The sequence below is a fragment of the Juglans regia genome, chromosome 4 (genome assembly GCF_001411555.2).
Source record: "Juglans regia cultivar Chandler chromosome 4, Walnut 2.0, whole genome shotgun sequence".
In the NCBI taxonomy this organism is placed as follows: Eukaryota; Viridiplantae; Streptophyta; class Magnoliopsida; order Fagales; family Juglandaceae; genus Juglans; species Juglans regia.
In genome coordinates, this window is record NC_049904.1 from 1,576,871 (window position 1) to 1,600,652 (window position 23,782).

Consider the following 23,782-nt stretch of genomic DNA (forward strand, 5'->3'; position numbering starts at 1 on the left):
ATTAAAACTTAGTAGAATACTTGAGCTATTTAAATACATCATAAAACTTCCATTCTTAAAATAAGTTTCATTTCTTAACAAAATGATTAAATCTTATAAGAAATCTAATAAATATTAATATCATTTAAATATTCTTAACATTTTTCTCTATTTTCAACCTACAACTTTAATAGTATAATTATAACAACATCTATTAAAGTAGACAGTAGAATCTCATTTAATAAATCGTTCAAAATAAATTAACAACTCTTATTGCTGAAATATGATATCTAATCTTTCAAATATAATTTAACTATATATATATATATAAATCTAAAATAATTGGTGGAAACATTCGATTTAATAAAAGTAGACTTAATCATAATATTATTCAAAACTCATAACATATTCCTTAATTCTTTTTAAAATATAACATAATAATTTTATTAAAATCCGACTAAATAGATAAAAGAAAACTAACTAAAATAATAGGCTTCATAATGTACTTCAAAACACATTTTAAACTCCTTAAACAATTTCTTAATAAAAAGAGCATTTGACTAATATATTTACTTAATAAAATTAAACTCAACTTGAAATATTAAACTCAACTTTAATTAAAATGACATAACAATATTCATAATTAACATATACTTAAACGTAAGGTTATAAATATAATTATACTTAAAAACACTGCTTCAAGATACTAGATTAGAAAGGGCATACTTGTAATTTCATCTACTAACACTTAGTAAACTGAAACCTAAAGCAAATACGTATATATATTCTGCAGAAAACAGAGAGCTCGAGAGAGAGAGACGCGCGAAGCAAAGGCTCACCGAGAGAGAGACTGACGTGCGGCGGTTCTGGGTTGCTGGTGGGGGTCACGGCGGCGCGACTGGGGGCTCGTCTGTGGTGGTGCGACGCCGAAGGAAAAGAACCATGCGGCAGTGCAACCGAGAGGGAGGGAGGCGCACGTACAGAGCTAGGTGGCTGAGGGTCGTAGGCCAACCGGGATGGAGTAGGTGCCACGGAGAAGAGCTGGTCGGCGATTTCTGGCACCGTGGGTGGTGCATCGACGTCCTGGGGTGATCGGCAGAACAATCTGAACTGGTAGCATCGAGATGCTTGGCAAGAAGCCACAACGTGGCGTACGTGCGATAGGGCTTGGAGGTCCTTCACGGTCATGCATGGTCTGCACAGTGGGGTGGTCGCCGTGGTGGTTCCGTCGTCAAGTAGTGGCCTTTCCGATTGATGTGTCTCACTAAGTGGTGCCGGGTGCTATGGCATGGGCTTGCTCTGTTCCGTGAGTGTAAAACAGAGTCATGCCCTTCCAATCATTTCGTGCGACGTTGGTTTCCGTTTGGTCTAACGAGGTCGACGGCACTACAGGTAGCGGGGCTGAGCATGGGCTGGGCAAGGCTCGAAGTGGTTCTTGGTCTGCGGCGTGAGGTTTTCTTCATGCAGAAGATCCAGCGTATAAACATATATATATATATATATATATATATAGGTGGTAGAGAACATTCTAAAATAAAACCCTAGGGAAAGAGACGTGCATGCATGGGAGTGGAGATGTGCGGGGCGGAGAGGAGGGAAAACGTGGAACTTAAAATATGAGTTATCCTAACAACAATAAAAATATGAATAATAATAATAATAATAATAATAATAATAATAATTTAAAAAAAATACATAAAACTTATCTTATACCCTAATCTAAGGATCGGGTTGTTACAAGTCTAGACCAGTGACGCGTTCCTCGGTGCATGTATACCTTCCCACAAACAGCAATCGACATTTTTATTCCAGTGTACCAATTTTGTCGACAAAGCAATGTCGAACACCAGTGTACTCTTCAATTGGAGCAACAACCTACAAGGATTGCCGAGAGGCAAGACAATTGCCAACCACCCCAAATATAGAAAAACTAGGGAAAGTGAGCAAATGGTCACTAAGAAAAGACGGAAAAAGAGCGGAATTGGCATTGAGGCTTATAATAAGAGACCACCACACATTAAGGGATTTGAAAGTTGAATGAAATCAATAAGATAAGGTTTTTCAGCGATGTGGGATATGGCATCTTGAGGATTACTGGGATGAGATTCGGGAGATTCTTTCACCGATACAGTGTGTGGTTCGGCATGTTTTTCGAGAGTGTAATGTGGGAGCTGATCACCTAGCTCGATTGGCTACGGATTTGGTCTCTAGGACATGGGTGTAGTTCGGAGAGCTTCCTCATCTTCTAAAAGGAATTTTGAATTTAGATCGGTTGGAGCTACCATGTTTGCTTTGTTAGTTTCAGGATGGGCTCCCTTTGTTTCGCTGGTTTGTAGTTACTATTTTTAATTGGTTCTTTGGTTGGGTAAATTTTGTTTTTTTGGCACCTGTGGTCCTATTTTGGAGTTTTTTCAAGTGAGTTTGTCTGTTTATACGGTATTCCCCGTTATAAGTGAGAATTTTAATAAAATAGGGAGGGTCACTTTTAAACATGTGACTCTAGACTTTTTTTTTTTTTTTTTCCAAGAGACAGAGACGAAAGTGTAGAATATTGGGAGGTAGAACGATGATGATAGTTGATTTTTGAGTCACTCACTAGAAATCTGGAAGGCTGATTAATTATTTATAGAAAGATGGAGAGAGTAGTAATCAACAACAGCTTTCAGTGTACAAAAACTTCCAACTCAATGAGTTTTGATGCGGATTGGGTGACGAGTCACTACTTAAATTGGCATGTAAGGGTAGTGATATGCATGCGCATTGACGCTATAGACGCACTTAGTATTTATGCATTGTCATACAATTGAGACCTTGAATAAATCTTTCCTCGCTCAATGAAGTCTAGAGGATAAAACATTTTAACTATTTTTCATATAAATTATCAATCTTAAATGATTTTTCTTATATTTTCACTTTGAATTTCATATTAAAAAGCATAAACGTAGTTTGAGATCCATATTAAAAGTTTATTATTTCTCCTAAAATTTATTTTAATTTAATTTTTGTGAGACCATATCCTTGAAACTAGATAATATATAAAAATTACAAAATTGAGGAGCTATAGGAAAAAAAATTGGAGGGATATTTCTATGTATATTGAAATTCTAAAAACATTTAGATAACATATTGAAATTATAATTTTCCAATTTCTATATACATAAAATTATGTATCAACTCCATGGCCATACATGAACTCGTTGAGTGCCATTAAAAAGAAAAGAAAGAAATTGGCCTGAATGAACTCACTCAGTTAACTTGGAAGAATAGCTGTAGAAATTATGGCAAATCCCGTGGGATGAAACTTAACAACGAAAATGACCAAACAAATTTTAAAGAAGAATGAAATTTAAAAAAAAACAATTTAATATCTGTTTTAGATTTTTCAAGATAATATTTCATAGAATAATATTTATCCATTATTATTTTAAAATAAAATATTTAGAAATTATTTTTTTCATAAAAACCATGAAGTGATATTTTAGAATGCCATTTCTATTTCTATTATTTAAACTAGTTTATCAAGTTTCATATAAAAAGTAGGTATTTTTTATCATATTAAGCATAGAATGCGCTACAATTGAGACCTTGAATAAATTTTAAACAATGCAACATAACCTCCTCAACCCCAACACACTATATTTTTTTTTAATTTTTAAAATTTTTTTTGAGTTTATTTTTTTTTAAACTAATTCATTTTTTCTATTCATTATTCATATATTAAATATTTGATAAAAGAAAAAAATAATAAAAATTAAAAAAAAAAAGTGTGGTGTGTGGAGGTTGTGTAGATTTTTTCATAAATCTTTCCTTGCTCAATCAAGTCTAGAGGATAATACCTCTCAATTATTTTTCATATAAATCATCAATCTTAAATGATTTTTCTTATATTTTCACTTTGGATTTCATATTAAAAAACCTAGACTTAGTTTGGAATCCATATTAAAAGTTTATTATTTCTCCTAAACATAATTTTAATTTAATTTTTGTGAGGCCATATCCTTAAAATCAGATAATATATAAAAATTATACAAAATTCAGGAGCTATAGGGAAAAAAATAAATTTGTAGGGACATTTATATGTATATTGAAATTTTAAAAACATTTAGATAACATATTGAAATTATAATTTTTTGGAGGGCCAATTTCTATATACATGTTATTAAACAACACCCAGACTCTCTTTGAACTTACCATTTTCACTCCATAGCCATACATGAACTCGTTGGATGGCATTAAAAAGAAAAGAAAGAAACTGGCCTAAATGAACTCACTCAGTTAACTTGGTAGAATAGCTGTAGAAATGGCAAATGCCGTGGGATAAACACACTTCATTGTTTACAATACTTTACACAAAAATAATTTGAAAGGAGAGATATTTTTATAAATTATCTTATAAAACTAGAAAAAGAGGTTCACATCCGCATCACATGCGCGTCTCAGAAATCACCCACAAATTAATATTATCATAAGATTACTATTTTAGCATGAAAATTTCTATGGCTTAGCAATTACAAACACACCATACCTTGAAAGCTAGGCTGCTGCTACCTTCCAATCCCATGGTTTCCATGGCACTTTATTCTGCTTTATATTGGAACTCAAAAAACCACGTCACACGGTTGCATCTCTCCACATACCCTCACCTTTGACGTTATCCCACTGAAAGGCCTAAGGAATCTGATCACTGACGTCTTGGCCTTCGAGTTCTACGTGTAATTCTACGTGGGTATGCTTCTCTGTTCATATACAGCTTCGGAAAGATCTTGTAAATAATGTCATCCACTTGTTTGAAATACCAAAACCTCCACCTTTTCCAATACATAAGGGGCCCGATGGTAATTCCCAAGCCAAAAATAAATCCTAGTTCAACACTTAGAAACTTCCATTTAATCACGAATTTCTTAGAATTCGAGTCAGGTGGAGTCAATGGTGGTGGAGTCGACGGTGGTGTCCTGCTAGCATTGCAAATTTCCTTAAGAGGGAAGCCACACAATCCTTTGTTCCCTACGTAGGAACTTTCTGAAAAAGTAGAAAATTGTTTGATCATTGGAATCTTCCCCCCCAGCTGATTAAAGGAGAGGTTGAGAACTGAAAGGAAATTAAGATTTTCTGCAAGTTGCATAGGAATCTCCCCTGTAAGCTTATTGCTTGATAAGTCCAATGACTCCAACTGTGTCAAATTTGCTAGAGATTTTGGGATATGTCCTGAAATAGCATTATGCGACAAGTTTAGAACATATAGTGATGAGAGACCGCCAAATGCTTCTGGTATTTCCCCCTCAAAATTATTGCAGGAAAGGTCAATCGAGGTGATAAGCGTTAGAATCTTCACAAATTCAATACTTAAACCTTTAACCGTAACTGTGACCGCATCTTGATAATAAAAGTTACCAAATCCCAGGACTTCAAATCGAAGGTGATTGAGCTCTGATTCAGTCTCATCTTCAGTTTTCAACATAGCCTTCCAGGTATAAATGCATCTTATAGGAATCTCACCACTGAAATTGTTCGAAGCTACATCCAAAATTTGAAGCATGGGCCAAGTAGCATTATACTCACCACAACCAAGGGGCCCGCTAACGTTGTTAGAGCGCAAAACAAGGACACGCAATACGGATGTGTTCTTCAAATGACATGGGAAGATATCCTCAATGTGGTTGTTTCCAATATTTAAGACCTCCAACCTTGTGCAATTTGCCAAAGATTTAGGTATATGTCCAACAAGTTGGTTTCCATTGAGATCTAAAGTTTGCAATCCACAGTTGTCTGAAAATGTATCGGGAACCATGCCATGGAGATTGTTTCTCCCGAGATTCAGCACCCCAAGAGTCGTACTCATCCCAACCAAACATTCCGGAATCATGCCACTGAAGGAATTATTAGATAGATCTAGAACTTGGAGGTATGTTGCATTGCAAATTGATGCAGGTATGCTCCCTTTGAATTTATTGCTTGAAAGAGAGAAGAAATAAGCATATGAAAGGAAGACACCAATGTTATCTGGTATGACAGAGCTGAAATTATTCTTTGAGAAATCCAAATACGTGGCAGATGGTGGGAGAACTGGGAGTTGCCCATGGAGTCGGTTGGAACTAATGTCCAACAAACTCAGAGAAGAGTCATTGAGTAAAGATCCTTCTAGAGTCACCAATTTGTTAAAAGAAAGATTTAACTGGCGAAGAAAAGGTAGTTTCCATATCCAGTTGGGTATCTCTCCACCAATCTCGTTATCTGAAAGGTCTAGAACTGTTAATTTGGATTGGTTTCTCAAAAAATCAGGAAATACTTTCAATTTGCTGGAAGCCAATTTTAACGTGGTGATGTTGGGAAAGGAGGGGGACGGAGAATCAGTTCTATCATATTCAATTGATAAGCCGTTGTAGGAAAGATCAAGACTGGAAAGATTTCTCAACTGCTGGATCATATTTAGCTTGAAAGAGCCCTTGAGATTATTTGAAGAAAGTGAGAGGATCTTAAGACCTCGAAGATTAAAGACAGACACAGGGATTGCCCCTTCCAAATTGTTGCTGCTCAAATCAAGGGTGTCAAGTACATGAGAAGAAATGTTGGGAAATTGATTGAGTTCACCAGAAAATTGGTTGTTGGAAAGTTGTAGAGTCTGCAATGATAAATGGGAAAACAGAGAGGCTGGAATGCTCCCATTCAGAGAATTGTAATGCAAGTCAAGGTTTACCAGATTCTTCAGCTCTTGCCAGTGAGTAGATGTAATCTGACCTGTTAAATAATTAAGAGAAAGGTTTATTTCAGTCAGATTCTTGGCCTTGCTGAAGGATGGGATTGTTCCCGTGAAATTGTTGAACGACATGTCCAAATAATGCAATTGGGTAAGATTTGCCATTGTAGTTGGAATTGATCTGCCGAAATTGCAACTTGAAAAATCCATTCTAGACAGCATGGTAAGGTTACCGATAGAATGCGGCAATTTTCCCGAGAAATTTGTGTGGCTAAGTACCAGGGTTCGAAGATACCCATTCTGAGGAAAATCTGGCAAGGAACCACCGAGTCGTACATTATTAGACACGTCAAGAACCTCTAATGTAGGCACCTGGAAGATCTTTTCTGGAAATGTGTCAAACAACCCACTATAACTGAGACGCAAGGACATCAAATTTTTGAAATTTGCGAAGAACTCCGGCACTGCAGCAGACAAGTTGTTATTATCCAGACGAATAGTTGAGAGGGACTGAAGCTTTAATAAGGAGGAATTCAAAGGGCCTAAAAGATTGCAATTTGACAAGCCAATACCCTCAAATTGGTCAGTGATGATGATAAAGCCCCACACCACTCGTTCCCTTGTTCTGATATGTTTACACCATCAAGATGAAGTTCTATAAGCTCCGTAAAGTTCTGAACCAACATCTCTAAATTTGGATTCTCAAGTTTTAGGCCAGGAGTTTCAGAGGGGAAGTAAAGGGTAGATAAATCAAGAATAACCAACCTTCTCAAACTCGAAAGCTCAATTGGAATCTGACCTGCAAAGCCAGCATTTGATAGGTTCAAATGTCTCAAATTCGTCAATTTCTGAAGCTGTGATGGAATCCGAACATAGTTGAAGTTGTTATATGCCAAACTTAGAATCTGGAGGTGGTGAAGACTGAAGAGGCTGCTGGAATTGTCGAGACCACCGGAGATTGATTCACTGCTCAAGTCTAGCCCAATAACACGTCCTTCACTGCAGGTTACGCCTTCCCAGGAACAACAACCGATGTTTTTTTGCCACTGCACTAGTTTTGTGGACAAACTTTCGTCAAACACCAGACTGTTCTTCAAATGGAGCAACAGGGATTGCTGATCGCGGAGACATTGGCCAGACACCGCAGGTACACAGAAGCTGAGGAGAAGTACTAGTGATGATATGGGGATCAAGAACAGCCACGAAAAGGATCGAGATTTCATTGGATATACACTTCAAGAATTAAGGGTATCAAGCTGATCTTCTTTACGTACGTCCTGCCTTTCAGTGTGGAATGTAGTGTTTATGAACTCGTATAGCCTTTGCGGCTCTCTAAATGAGTTTGAAAAATGATAAACACATATTATTTTTTATAATATTTTATAGAATAAACACGTGTTTGTAAAATATCTTATTACATTGATATCATTTTATAAAAATATTTTATGTTAAAGAATGTATTGTAAAATATATTATAAAATATATATTGTGGATATGATTACTCAATGAATTTTGCCGTTCGGTTTACGGTTTGCTTGACTTGTTATCTTGACTTGTACTTGTCATCTTCACTTGTTAATCGTCGGTCAGCCATGGACACGTCTACTTCAGAGCTCATTACTGGACAATTAAGGGGAAGGTTCACGCTAGTCGGCAGCCCCGCTCGTCAAATCTGGGGAGAAAATTAATATTTTTCTTTAAAGGCAAATAAATAAAGGGCGCTGCTAATCTTCCCCCAAACTGACAGCTAGTGCAATTTTCATTAAATTATATAAAAAGATTTACACTAACGGTTAAAATGAGCGGTCCAACATAATATTTTCCATAATAAATAATAGTTTCAAACCTTTCTTTATTTTATTAGTTTTCCAATTGTAAGTCAAAATAAAATAAAAAGAATTAAAAGCGGACCCACCCGCTTGAATTTTCTTCGTGACAAAGTTCCAAGTCCACTTGAAAGAGAAGGCATTAAACTGATCAATGCTAATCGAGAACCAGATGATAATTAAATTGAGACCAAATGCAGATCAATGACCATGGATTAAGTGAGAACAAGATAAAGATTCTTAATTTATCTCATAATAGAATAATAGGAATTCAATAGGAACTCAACATACCACAATCTCATTCCATTTCCATTCCACTATATATAAGATAATATAATTACATGATAAAACAGACAATCTTATGGAAAAGAAAAAAAAGGTACCAACACGTTTTTACATGCTTTGGATGCTACTGAAGAAAATTATTCTATCTGAAGAAAAATCCAATTCTGTGAATTGTTGGTAGTCAAACCTTTTAGTGGTTTAAACAATTTTGCAGAAGAGTATATTTTGTATGTTCGTTTTATGACATTATGTTTATCATTTTTGCTAATTTTTCTATCGGTTGTGATAGAAAAATGTGACAATTTTTTATTAATGCAAAATATTTGCCTACTTGCAGGGAATTAAATAACTGACTGGTACATGCTACCGAAATTAAAGACACGACTCAACAACTCCACACGTTCATATGTAGACCAACAACTTTTGGTATTAGATTGGTTATTTGCAATTGACTCATTCAACTAAAGAAACAAGAATTTAATGCAATGGACCTTCGGCCTAATAACCATGAGAAGCATCATGTTTCACTCATCGGTGGCCCAGCATAGCAGTCTCAATTACGGTGCCTGACCCGTAACATAGACATTGTAAAATCTATTACTTTACTTTTATTCTTTACTATTTATTCTGGGACTTGGTGTGTGAAGTTTAAATGATTTTTTCTAATCCATTGGTGAGTGAGGATTTCAAATAAAATATGGATGTAGAACAACTTTCACACGGACAAGATGACTTTGCATTATGTATCGTGCCCCAAGATTGTGCTATTTTACTGTGTTTTTTTTAACTTTAATGGCTCGCAATGCCCTTTCTGCAGTGGTATGTTATGAAATGAACTCCATGGTATTGGAATCTTAATCCTGCTTGAGTAGTATTAAAGTAGTAAATAGTCAGAAATCAATTTTGTCTTCTGCAATTTTGTCATTTCGAAATGGTTCCAATGTTCCTTCTTTCAAATAATACATGCAGATTGTTGAAAGTGTCCCCAAACATGGGGTGAATGAACGAAGATTGGCTTTTTGTTTCCATTTGTTGGTTTTCTTTTCCTGTTCATTACTTTTGTTATTTAAACATTTTTTAAAAATTATAATTTTTATTTTTTTTTAATGTTTGATGGTTTTTTTTTTTTTCTCTTTGGGTTTGCGTGTTGTGATTTCAATCTTTGGGTCTTCTCTATTCAGGATTTTTGTAAATGCATGTTTTATAAAACGTAAAACACTGGTGTTGTTTCATAAAAGGGAACAAAACAAAAGAAAATCCTAAAAGAATAATGTTACATACAATCGTAGAGTATGTAAGTAACGCACAGTCTCTTTGAAAAAGAGTGGAGTCCGCTATATATTAAAAAATTAATTTTTTTTATGTGGGTCTCAAATTTATTCACTTTTTCTCAAATTGATTGCACGACGCTTGCGTACTCACGACTGCAACTATCATTTTTTTTATTTTTATTATCATTAGAAAAGCGTAGAGCTTTTCAACACGTCGAGAGATGGGTAATGGTATATTTATAATTATTTTATAAACATTTTATAAGTCATATTATATATTCTAAAGCACGCTCAATTTGATAGAGACGTTGTAAACTAATTGTAATTTGATCAATTTTATTAATTTATGGTCTATACCAATCTTATTAGAGGCAATGTGCCCTTTATGTCTGGATCAATGTCGTCAATACCATATATCTTAAAACTTGCATTTACATGTGTAACACATATCTATAAGTCTATCTTAATGCATTAGGTATAACTTCCTACTATCTTATATCATATTTTAATTTGTAAACAAAGAAGAATAAGAAACCGTAAACGACAAATATCCTTTAAACATATTACAGTTTCACTATCATTTTGAGCCTTTTGAAAATTACCCAGTTTACTACATTTTTTGGAAAAATAAAATAAGTAAAAATAATTATTCATTAGTAATAGATGTAATTTTTAAATATATTGTTTGACACTCTTCCATTTTGTTTAAATAAAATATATATTGAAGAAAAACTTAACTTTAATGTTCCAGAATCTCTTACAGCGTCGATGCAACGTAACTCGGTGCAGAAAAAGGTGCCGATCAACAATCAGACATTCTCCACATACATTTTCTGTAGGCATTTTCCATGAAATATTTATTGGTGATGTTAATTTGGCAAGTGGGGATACTGCAAGTTTGGCTGAAATGGAGGGTGAGTTGGATAACCACAAAGTCAAAAAGGCTGAGAACCCAAATCATGGTAGTTTCCAAAATGGTGAAGGCACGATTACAAACTAATCCAATGCATTTTATGTTCCGATCCTCTTTATTTATGGAGTTCTTAGCAGCACTGCTGATGTTGGCACTAAAATGGATTGAGGTCTTCTCTTTATTGAATTTCTGTCTTGAGGTCCTCTCATGGGTAGCAAGAATGCCAATAAGCCTGGCCCATTCAAGGGAATTTGCTCTACAATATAGCAGGCTATCATCTTCAAAAAAGAGGTGATTAATGCATAACTTACCTCTTATAATTGAAATGCCAGAAATTAGTCTTGATGCCTCAGCTTGATTTAGCAACAAGCTTTGTGCTTCAAAGCAAAGGATGAACATGTATGGTGACAAATGACCACCCTGCCTTATCCCTCTTGTAGGTTTAAAAGAGTATTGAGGAGATCTATTAATGAGGATAAAATAAGAAACTGAATTGATGCACCTCATCACCAAACTGATCCATCTGCCATTAAAACCAAGCCTCAGCATTACCAACTAATCCAATGCATTTTACGTTCCGATCCTATTTGACCCCACCAAAAGTGAGCAAACACATGTTCCAATTCTTTAAACAACACTTTGGGTAGTTTGAAACAACTCATGGTAAATGTAGGAAGAGCTTGGACAGTATGGTTGATGGTTTGGCTAAGCCCATGCAAAATTTCAAAAAGGTTAAAACAATACAACAATTAAATTTAGATTTTAAAGAAATTATAAAATCCATAAATAAAGAAATTAGAGTTAAAACAAAGATTAAAATTAAAATTAGGTTTTTAAAAAAAGGGTTTGGTTTAGGGTTTATGGGAAAAGAGATCCAAAGCTACGGGTGGTAATATGTGACATGACCTATTAACCCAACACGAACATGAAACTAAATTAGCAGGTTTGAGTTTGATGTTAACGAGTTCGAATCAAAACGGGTTGACCCTCTAAGACACAATTCATTAACGGGCCAACTCATTTAACCCGCTAATGACGTGTTTAGACCCATTAAGCTTTTTACTCAAAATTACAATTATATTATTTTTAACCTGAAAATCAAAATACCCTAATCCTAATTTCCTAGCTCTCTCTCATGAGTCACAACAACCTCCCTTACTTCCTCTACCTCACGTTGTCGTCTCTCACACCACCCCCACTCTCACCTTTCTCGGTCTCCTTCTCTCTCAAATTACATCCTCTACCTCACATTGTGCTACCATGCTCTTCTCTCATCATTTCGTACATATTCTTACTGATTCTTAAGCTGTTAATCGGCCTTCACTTCTCTGTCTGATCCATAAAAGAAAAGCTCGGGTACGTTCTTTGAGTCTTCCCTTTACCTCCTTATTTATTGTAGTCTATTATATGTGATACGAGCCTTCATTTTGCTTGAAATTCGAGTCAGCTCTCTTGCTTCTGTAATTTTCAGCTGTCTCTATCTTATTTGTTTTCAAAATATCACCAAGTTCCACTTTTTTTTCAATAATATTTTGGTTTTTCCTTAGATTTCTTTGTCTAGATTAGGTTAAGCTCCCAAGTAGTAATCTTTCATCGACTTCTCCTTTCCCTCCTTACTTGTGGATCTCTTGAGTTTCATGTTTTTTTTCCTTCTTATGTTAATATGTTTGGTTCCCAAAAAAGTTAGAAATTAGAAAAATGCATACTTTTCAGATTTCTAAATTATTTTGGGGAAGAAAATCTCTCTAAATTATTTTGCTTGTATCATATTTACTCTCTAGTCATAAGAATTAGGTATTATTCTTGTTTGCTAGGAAAAATTAATCTGATTTTGTTGGATAATCTACTCTATGAGTCTCTGCTAATTGTTATTAATCTTTTAAAATATAATGAAACAACTATGGTGTCTGGTCTGGGAGCTTAATAGCTTATTCGTGTTGTCTATTTTATGAATATATTTATTCGGTACCATTCCTAAGTCTCAAAATTTAAAAGCGATAATTTGATTGGTGTGGCCTACAATTTAATCCTATATGTATGATAAAGTATCACAAATTATGGGAAGAACTTTAGGGATGTGCTCAACAGAATTCTAATTTTCTTCTGCATAAATGAAAGAGGACTAGGTAACTGAAGACGCTTCACTTCCTCTTTCAAATTTTAAAATTGTTTAGATTTATGTTTATCATTATTGTTATGTTTTTATTGTTTAGCTTTTAATTTTGGACTTATGTAATTAGTTTTATATTTTTTGCAGATATTATGATTTTAACTTTTATATGAAATTATATTAATAATCAAATGGGTTATTTGGGTCAATTCAACCAGTTTACATAAACAGATTGAAAATGGTCGGGTCATATTGACTTATTTCAAATTCATTAATAACGGGTCAAAACGGCCAATGTCGTATCAACCCATTATTTTAATGGGTCACATTAGGATTTGAAAATTTAACCCGTTAAACATAACAGGTCATATTCAGGTTGACCTATATAATATAATATACATGATTTGACACGATACAAACACGACATGTTAACATAACTTTCCACCCCTCTTATTCATGAAAAGTTGAAAACTCCCCCATCCAAGCCGGGGAGTAAAAAAAAAAATATGTTTAAATTATCTAATCACCACGAGACAACTATAACATCCCATGTTTTAAAATAAATTATTTCCTACATGCAACGCTAAATTACATCAGTTTGTGAAAAAAAAAATCAACATTTATTCGTAAACCAACCATTTATCTTTATCTAATTCTAATCTGTCCATTCTAGATCGGTTGAACTCTAAGCAATGGTCGAACCAACAGTTTTTCCTAGGTGGCAACTTTTTTACCACGTGAGATGTTTATGTAAAATGAAAAAAAGATTAAAAGATCATTAAATTTGACTATACATAATATTAAATCTCGGTAATTTGCTGCATATATGTATAAATAAAATTTAAAAAACACAATTTAATATCAGTTTTAGATTTTTCATGATAATATTTCATAGAATAATATTCATCCATTATTATTTTAAAATAAAATATTTAGAAATTATTTTTTTCATAAAAACCATGAAGTGATATTTTAGAATGCCATTTCTATTTCTATTATTTAAACTAGTTTATCAAGTTTCATATAAAAAGTAGGTATTTTTTATCATATTAAGCATAGAATGCGCTACAATTGAGACCTTGAATAAATTTTGAACAATGCTACATAACCTCCTCAACCCCAACACACTATAGTTTTTTTAATTTTTAAAATTTTTTTTTGAGTTTATTCTTTTTAAACTAATTCATTTTTTCTATTCATTATTCATATATTAAATATTTGATAAAAGAAAAAAAATAAAAAAAAATTAAAAAAAAAAGTGTGGTGTGTGGAGGTTGTGTAGATTTTTTCATAAATCTTTCTTTGCTCAATCAAGTCTAGAGGATAAAACCTCTCAATTATTTTTCATATAAATCATCAATCTTAAATGATTTTTCTTATATTTTCACTTTGGATTTCATATTTAAAAACCTAGACTTAGTTTGGAATCCATATTAAAAGTTTATTATTTCTCCTAAACATAATTTTAATTTAATTTTTGTGAGGCCATATCCTTAAAATCAGATAATATATAAAAATTATACAAAATTCAGGAGCTATAGGGAAAAAAATAAATTTGTAGGGACATTTATATGTATATTGAAATTTTAAAAACATTTAGATAACATATTGAAATTATAATTTTTTGGAGGGCCAATTTCTATATACATGTTATTAAACAACACCCAGACTCTCTTTGAACTTACCATTTTCACTCCATAGCCATACATGAACTCGTTGGATGGCATTAAAAAGAAAAGAAAGAAACTGGCCTAAATGAACTCACTCAGTTAACTTGGTAGAATAGCCGTTGAAATGGCAAATGCCGTGGGATAAACACACTTCATTGTTTACAATACTTTACACAACAATAATTTGAAAGGAGAGATATTTTTATAAATTATCTTATAAAACTAGAAAAAGAGGTTCACATCCGCATCACATGCGCGTCTCAGAAATCACCCACAAATTAATATTATCACCACTATTTTAGCATGAAAATTTCTATGGCTTAGCAATTACAAACACACCATACCTTGAAAGCTAGGATGCTGCTACCTTCCAATCCCATGGTTTCCATGGCATTTTATTCTGCTTTATGTTGGAACTCAAAAAACCACGTCACACGGTTGCATCTCTCCACATACCCTCACCTTTGACGTTATCCCACTGAAAGGCCTAAGGAATCTGATCACTGACGTCTTGGCCTTCGATTTCTACGTGTAATTCTACGTGGGTAAGCTTCTCTGTTCATATACAGCTTCGGAAAGATCTTGTAAATAATGTCATCCACTTGTTTGAAATACCAAAACCTCCACCTTTTCCAATACATAAGGGGCCCGATGGTAATTCCCAAGCCAAAAATAAATCCTAGTTCAACACTTAGAAACTTCCTTCCAATCACTTTCTTAGAATTCGAGTCAGGTGGAGTCAACGGTGGTGGAGTCGACGGTTCTGTCCCGCCGCCAGCATTGCAAATTTTCTTAAGAGGAAAGCCACATAATCCTTTGTTTTCTCCGTAGGAACTTTCTGAAAAAGTAGAAAATTGTTTGCCAATTGGAATCTGCCCCACCAGTTGATTAAAGGAGAGGTTTAGGACTGACAGGAAAGTAAGACTTTCTGCAAGTTGCATAGGAATCTCCCCTGTAAGCTTATTGCTTGACAAGTCCAATGACTCCAACTGTGTCAAGTTTGCCAGAGATTTCGGGATTTGTCCTGAAAGAGCATTATGCGACAAGTTTAGAACATATAGTGATGAGAGTCCACCAAATGCTTCTGGTATTGGCCCCTCAAGATTGTTGCAGGAAACGTCAATCGAGGTGACAAGCATTAGAATCTTCACAAATTCGAGACTGAAACCTTTAACCGTAACTGTGACCGCATCTTGATAATAAAAGTTACCAAATCCCAGGACTTTAAATCGAAGGTGATGATTGAACTCTGATTCGGTCTCATCTTCACTTTCTGACATAGCCTTCCAGGTATAAAAGCATTTTATTGGAAGCTTACCAGTGAAATTGTTCGAAGCTACATCCAAAATTTGAAGCATGGGCCAAGTGGCATTATACCCTTCACAACCAAGGGGCCCGCTAAAGTTGTTAGAGCGCAAAACAAGGACACGCAATACGGATGTATTGTTCAAATGACATGGGAAGATATCCTCCATGTGGTTGTTACCAATATTTAAGACCTCCAAGCTTGTGCAATTTGCCAAAGATTTTGGTATATGTCCTACAAGTTGGTTTCCATTGAGATCTAAAGTTTGCAATCCACAGTTGTCTGAAAATGTATCGGGAACCATGCCATGGAGATTGTTTCTCCCGAGATTCAGCACCCCAAGAGTCGTACTCATCCCAACCAAACATTCCGGAATCATGCCACTGAAGGAATTATTAGACAGATCTAGAACTTGTAGGTATGCTGCATTGCAGATTGATGCAGGTATGCTCCCTTTGAATTTATTGCTTGAAAGAGAGAAGAAATAAGCGTAATAAAGGAAGTCACCAATCTCAGAGGGTATGAAAGAGCTGAAATTATTCCTTTGAGAAATCCAAATACGTGGCAGATGGTGGGAGAACTGGGAGTTGCCCTTGGAGTCGGTTGGAACGAATGTCCAACAAACTCAGAGAAGAGACATTGAGTGAAGATCCTTCTAGACTCACCAAATTGTTAAAAGAAAGATTTAACTGTAGAAGAACAGGCAGTTTCCATATCCAGTTGGGTATCTCTCCACCAATCTCGTTATCTGAAAGGTCTAGAACTGTTAATTTGGATTGGTTTCTCAAAAAATCAGGAAATACTTTCAATTTGCTGGAAGCCAATTTTAACGTGGTGATGTTGGGAAAGGAGGGGGACGGAGAATCAGTTCTATCATATTCAATTGATAAGTTGTTGTAGGAAAGATCAAGATTGGAAAGATTTCTCAACTGCTCGATCATATTTAGCTTGAAAGAGCCATTGAAGTTATTTGAAGAAAGTGAGAGGATCTTAAGACCTCGAAGATCAAAGACAGACACAGGGATTGACCCTTCGAAATTGTTGCTGCTCAAATCAAGGTATTCCAATACATCAGAAGAAATGTTGGGAAATTGATTGAGTTCACCAGAAAATTGGTTGTTGGAAAGTTGCAGATACCGCAATGATAAATGGGAAAACAGAGGAACTGGAATACTCCCATACAGTGAATTGTAACGCAAGTCAAGGTTTACCAGATTCTTCAGCTCTTGCCAGTGAGTAGATGTAATCTGACTTGTTAAATCGTTATGAGAAAGGTTTATTTGAGTCAGACTCTTGGCCTTGCTGAAGGATGGAATCGGTCCATTGAAATTGTTGCCTGACATGTCCAAGTAAAACAATTGGGTAAGATTTGCCATTGTAGTTGGAATTGATCCGTTGAAATTGCAACTTGAAAAATCCATTCTAGACAACACGGTAAGGTTACCGATAGAATGCGGCAATTTTCCCGAGAAATTTGTGCGTCCAAGTACCAGGGTTCGAAGATACCCATTCCGAGGAAAATCTGGCAAGGAACCATGAAGTCGTGCATTATTAGACAAGTCAAGAACCTCTAGTGTAGGCACCAGGAAGATCTTTTCTGGAAATGTGTCGAACAACCCACTAGAACCGAGACGCAAGGACTTTAAATTTGTGAAATTTGCAAAGAACTCCGGCACTGCAGCAGACAAGTTGTTATTATCCAGACGAATAGTTGAGAGGGACTGAAGCTTTAATAAGGAGGGATTCAAAGGGCCTGAAAGATTGCAATTTGACAAGCTCAATACCCTCAAATATGTCAGTGATGATGATAAAGCCCCACACCACTCGTTCCCTAGCTCTGATATGTTTACACCATCAAGATGAAGTTCTATTAGCTCCGTAAAGTTCTGAACCAACATCTCTAAATTTGGATTCTCAAGTTTTAGTGGAGGAGTTTCAGAGGGGAAGTGAAGGGTAGATAAATCAAGAATAACCAACCTTCTCAAACTCAAAAGCTCAATCGGAATCTGACCTGCAAAGCCAGCATTTGATAGGTTCAAATGACTCAAATTCATCAATTTCTCAAACCCTGACGGAATCTGAGAATAGTTGAATTTGTTATATGCCAAACTTAGGCTCTGGAGGTACTGAAGACTGAAGAGGCTGCTGGAATTGTCGAGTCCACCCTTGATCGATTCACTGCTCAGGTCGAGTCCAGTAACACGTCCCTCGCTGCTGCAATTTACACCTTGCCACAGACAGCAATCGAAACTCTGATTCCAGTATCTCAGTTTTGTGGAGGAAGCTATGTCGAATTGGAGGCTGTTGTTCAATTGGAGCAACAAGTCTTTCTGATCGTCCAAACATTGGCCAAAGACCAGAAAGATCGAGAAGCCGTGCAAAATTGAGCATATGGGTATCAAGAAAATCGATGGAAAGAAAGGAATTCTCATTGTAAGCTGCAAACAACATATAAACACATATATAGCCTTTCAGCGTGGAATGTGGTGTTTATGAACTTGTATAGCCTTTGCGGCTCTCTAAATGAGTTTAAAAAATGATATACACATTATTTTTTACAATATTTTATATAATAAACACATGTTTGTAAAATATCTTATTAAATTAATATCATTTTATAAAAATATTTTATGTTATCAATGACTTTTGCCGTTCGGTTTACGGTTTGCTTGACTTGTTATCTTGACTTGTACTTGTCATCTAGACTTGTTAATCGCCGGTCAGCCATGGACACGTCTACTTCAGAGCTCATTACTGGGCAATTAAGGGAAGGTTCATGCCAGTCGGCAGCCCCGCTCGTCAAATCTAGGGAGAAAATTAATATTTTTCTTAAAGGCAAATAAATAAAGGGTGCTGCTAATCTTCCCCCAAACTGACAGCTAGTGCAATTTTCATTAAATTATATTAAAAAATTTACACTAACGGTTAAAATGAGCGGTCCAACATAATATTTTCCATAATAAATAATGGTTTCAAACCTTTCTTGATTTTATTAGTTTTCCAAATGAACGTCAAAATAAAATAAAAAGAATTAAAAACGGACCCACCCCCTTGAATTTTCTTCGTGACAAATTTCCAAGTCCACTTGAAAGAGAAAGCATTAAACTGATCAATGCTAATCGTGAACCAGATGATAATTAAATTGAGACCAAATGCAGATCAATGACCATGGATTTAGTGAGAACAAGATAAAGATTCTTAATTTATCTCATAATAGAATAATAGGAATTCAATAGGAACTCAACATACCACAATCTCATTCCTTTTCCATTCCACTATATATAAGATAATATAATTACACGATAAAACAGACAATCTTATGGAAAAGAAAAAAAAGGAACCAACACGTTTTTTCAAAAAACTTTGTTGTTTGAAAAAGGAACTCCTTTTAAACGTACTGTACTCTGGGTGTGGAGGTGTTGTGACCAATTTATTTTCAGATGCTGTAACGGTTAGTGATTTATTGTTTTCCAAAATGTTAATTTTGGTTACTTGCAAATGCATTGGTATGCATTGATATATGGCAATTGTCATCCATAGACGGTGATAGTTTAGATTGTTAGGCTAAAAAATAGGATATTAATGGAATGGATAGGAATTGATCTGTTCGAGAAGATCACTCTCAAGAGATATTAGCTGGCTTGAATAATTTGTCTTTTTTATTAATGCAAACAATACTTATAGACAAATGACTCTATTGACTTGGCAAAATATTTGCCTACTTGCAGGGAATTAAATAACTGACTGGTACGTGCTACCGAAATTAAAGACACGATTCAACAACTCCACACGATCATATGTAGACCAACAACTTTTGGTATTAGATTGGTTATTTGCAATTGACTCCTTCAACTAAAGAAACAAGAATTTAATGCAATGGACCTATGGCCTAATAACCATGAGAAGCATCATGTTTCACTCATCGGTGGCCTAGCATAGCAGTCTCAATTACGGGGCCTGACCCGTAACATAGACATTGTAAAATCTATTACTTTACTTTTATTCTTTACTATTTATTCTGGGACTTGGTGTGCGGATTTTTTCTAATCCATTGGTGAGTGAGGATTTCAAATAAAATATGGATGTAGAACAACTTTCACACGGGCAAGACGAGTTTGCATTATGTATCGTGCCCCAAGATTGTGCTATTTTACTGTGTTTTTTTTAACTTTAATGGCTCGCAATGCCCTTTCTGCAGTGGTATGTTATGAAATGAACTCCATGGTATTGGAATCTTAATCCTGCTTGAGTAGTATTAAAGTAGTAAATAGTCAGAAATCAATTTTGTCTTCTGCAATTTTGTCATTTCGAAATGGTTCCTATGTTCCTTCAAATAATACATGCAGGTTGTTGAAAGTGTCCCCAAACATGGGGTGAATGAACGAAGATTGGCTTTTTGTTTCCATTTGTTGGTTTTCTTTTCCTGTTCATTACTTTTGTTATTTAAACATTTTTTAAAAATTATAATTTTTTTTTTTTTTTAATGTTTGATGGTTTTTTTTTTTCTCTTTGGGTTTGCGTGTTGTGATTTCAGTCTTTGGGTCTTCTCTATTCAGGATTTTTGTAAATGCATGTTTTATAAAATGTAAAACACTGGTGTTGTTTCATAAGAGGGAACCATAACAAAAGAAAATCTTAAAAGAGTAATGCTACATACAGTCGTGGAGTACGTAAGTACCGCGCAGTCTCTTTGAAAAAGAGTGGAGTCCGCTATATATTAAAAAATTAATTTTTTTTATGTGGGTCCCAAATTTATTCACTTTTTTTCAAATTGATTGCACGACGCTTGCGTACTCACGACTACAACTATCATTTCTTTTATTTTTATTATCATTAACAAAGCGTAGAGCTTTTCAACACGTCGAGAGATGGGTAATGGTATATTTATAATTATTTTATAAACATTTTATAAGTCATATTATATATTCTAAAGCACGCTCAATTTGATAGAGACGTTGTAAACTAATTGTAATTTGATCAATTTCAAGAGAAGTTTTAGCGCCTAAAAGAGCCACACTTGCACCACATGTATTTTGAGAAACCTTATCCAGTGCAATAGGATAGAGAGCACCTTCACTTGTCCCCTCTAGAAGCATTTTTCCCGTTGGTTTGTCATTCACGCAATAATGAGAGTCGATTAGGATGAAAAAGTAATTATTATTCAAACAAAATTTATTAATAGAAAGTAAATTAAGCATGACATTGGGACAATGTAAGACGTCCTTAAAGAAGAGATTTTTCTGTGGAGTGTGAATGGAAAAAGAACCGATATTAGCAATAGCAAAACCCAATCCATTACCTATGGCCACAGAATCCTCACCGACATAAACTTCCTACAAAGTCAAATTGGCAATTTCATTAGTAATATGCTGATTAGCACACGTGAGGCTGTATGGCAGCCATTGATGGTGGCACTGGTCGGCCTTCCTTTGCCGATTTGGTGGCTGCCGTCCCTCAACCCATACCTGAGATGATCCTTGCCCCCAGACCTCCAAAGATGGTGGAAGGAGATGTTTATTTCCAGTTTACCAAAGAAGAGATTGCACGATCAGTGGAGCCATTCCGCTATTCTGTTATGCTCAAGTTTCTGAAGAACAGACCGTCGTTGGATGCTGTGAGAGCTTTCATTCACAATCGTTGGGGCCTTACACCATTCCAATAGTTTCTTCCATGAGGAGACGTCATAACGTCTTCGTACGCATGGCTAATGAAGCTGACTTCACCAAGGCATTATCGCAGGAGGTTTGTGAGATTAATGGGATCTTTTACTGTGCTTTCAGATGATCACTGGATTTCAATGAGGATGCTGAACCCTCTAGGGTCCCGGTATGGGTTTCTTTGCCGTGTCTCTCTCCAAACTTTTATCAAGAAGCTTTCTTGGATATTCTTATGGCACCCATTGGAACTTTCATTCGCCGTGATAATCCTACTCGGTGCGCAACAAGAACGGCCGGAGCAAGATTATGTGTGGAAGTTGATGCTGCAAAACCTCCGCTGTCTCACTTCTGGATTGGAGCAACGGGGTTGCCTTCTAGTCGAAAGCAAGAAATCGTCTATGAAACGCTACCGGCATATTGTTCTTCTTGTAATATGCAGGGTCATAATACTCGGACTTGACGTTTCACTTCCTCTTTCAAATTTTAAAATTGTTTAGATTTATGTTTATCATTATTGGGATTGTAATATTAATATTATTACAATATATTTATGTTTTTATTGTTTAGCTTGTAATTTTGGACTTATGTAATTAGTTTTATATTTTTTGCAGATATTATGATTTTAACTTTTATGTGAAATTATATTAATAATTAAATGGGTTATTTGGGTCAATTTAACCAGTTTACATAAACAGATTGAAAATGGTCGGGTCATATTAACTTATTTCAAATTCATTAATAACGGGTCAAAACGGCCAATATCGTATCAACCCGTTATTTTAATGGGTCATATTAGGATTTGAAAATCTAATCCGTTAAGCATAATAGGTCATATTCAGGTTGACCCATATAATATAATATACATGATTTGACACGATACGAACACGACATGTTAACACAATTTGATTCACTGCTCAAGTCGAGCCCAATAACACGTCCTTCACTGCAGGTTACGCCTTTCCAGGAACAACAACCGGTGTTTTTATGCCACTGCACTAGTTTTGTGGACCTTCTATCGTTGAATACCAGACTGTTTTTCAATTGGAGCAACAGGGATTGCTGATTGTGGAGACATTGGCCAGACACCGCAGGTACACAGAAGCTGAGGAGAAGTACTAGTGATGATATGGGGATCAAGAACAGCCATGAAAAGGATCGAGATTTCATTGGATATAGACTTCAAGAATTAAGGGTATCAAGCTGATCTTCTTTACGTACGTCCTGCCTTTCAGTGTGGAATGTAGTGTTTATGAACTTGTATAGCCTTTGCGGCTCTCTAAATAAGGATGAAAAATGATAAACACATATTATTTTTTATAATATTTTATAGAATAAACACATGTTTGTAAAATATCTTATTAAATTAATATCATTTTATAAAAAAATTTTATGTCACAGAATGTATTATAAAATATATTATAAAATATATATTGTGAAATATATTATAAAATATATTGTGTGATGTCATTACTCAATGAGTTTTGCCGTTCGGTTTACGGTTTGCTTGACTTGTACTTGTCATCTTGACTTGTTAATCGTCGGTCAGCCATGGACACGTCTACTTCAGAGCTCATTACTGGGCAATTAAGGGAAGGTTCATGCTTGTCGGCAGCCCCCGCTCGTCAAATCAAGGGAGAAAATTAATATTTTTCTTAAAGGCAAATAAATAAAGGGTGCTGCTAATCTTCCCCCAAACTGACAGCTAGTACAATTTTCATTAAATTATATTAAAAAATTTAAATGAGCGGTCCAACATAATATTTTCCATAATAAATAATGGTTTCAAACCTTTCTTGATTTTATTAGTTTTCCAAATGTACGTCAAAATAAAATAAAAAGAATTAAAAACGGACCCACCCCCTTGAATTTTCTTCGTGACAAAGTTCCAAGTCCACTTGAAAGAGAAGGCATTAAACTGATCAATGCTAATCGAGAACCAGATGATAATTAAATTGAGACCAAATGCAGATCAATGACCATGGATTAAGTGAGAACAAGATAAAGATTCTTAATTTATCTCATAATAGAATAATAGGAATTCAATAGGAACTCAACATACCACAATCTCATT

The 23,782-nt window shown here is 35.0% G+C and overlaps 2 pseudogenes; both read right to left on the reverse strand.

The window, feature by feature from the left end:
* Positions 1 to 4,347: 4,347 nt before the first annotated feature.
* On the reverse strand, positions 4,348 to 7,974 carry LOC108995185 (annotated as a pseudogene).
* A 6,918-nt stretch (positions 7,975 to 14,892) lies between these two features.
* Positions 14,893 to 18,562, reverse strand: LOC108995187 (annotated as a pseudogene).
* Positions 18,563 to 23,782: the final 5,220 nt, after the last annotated feature.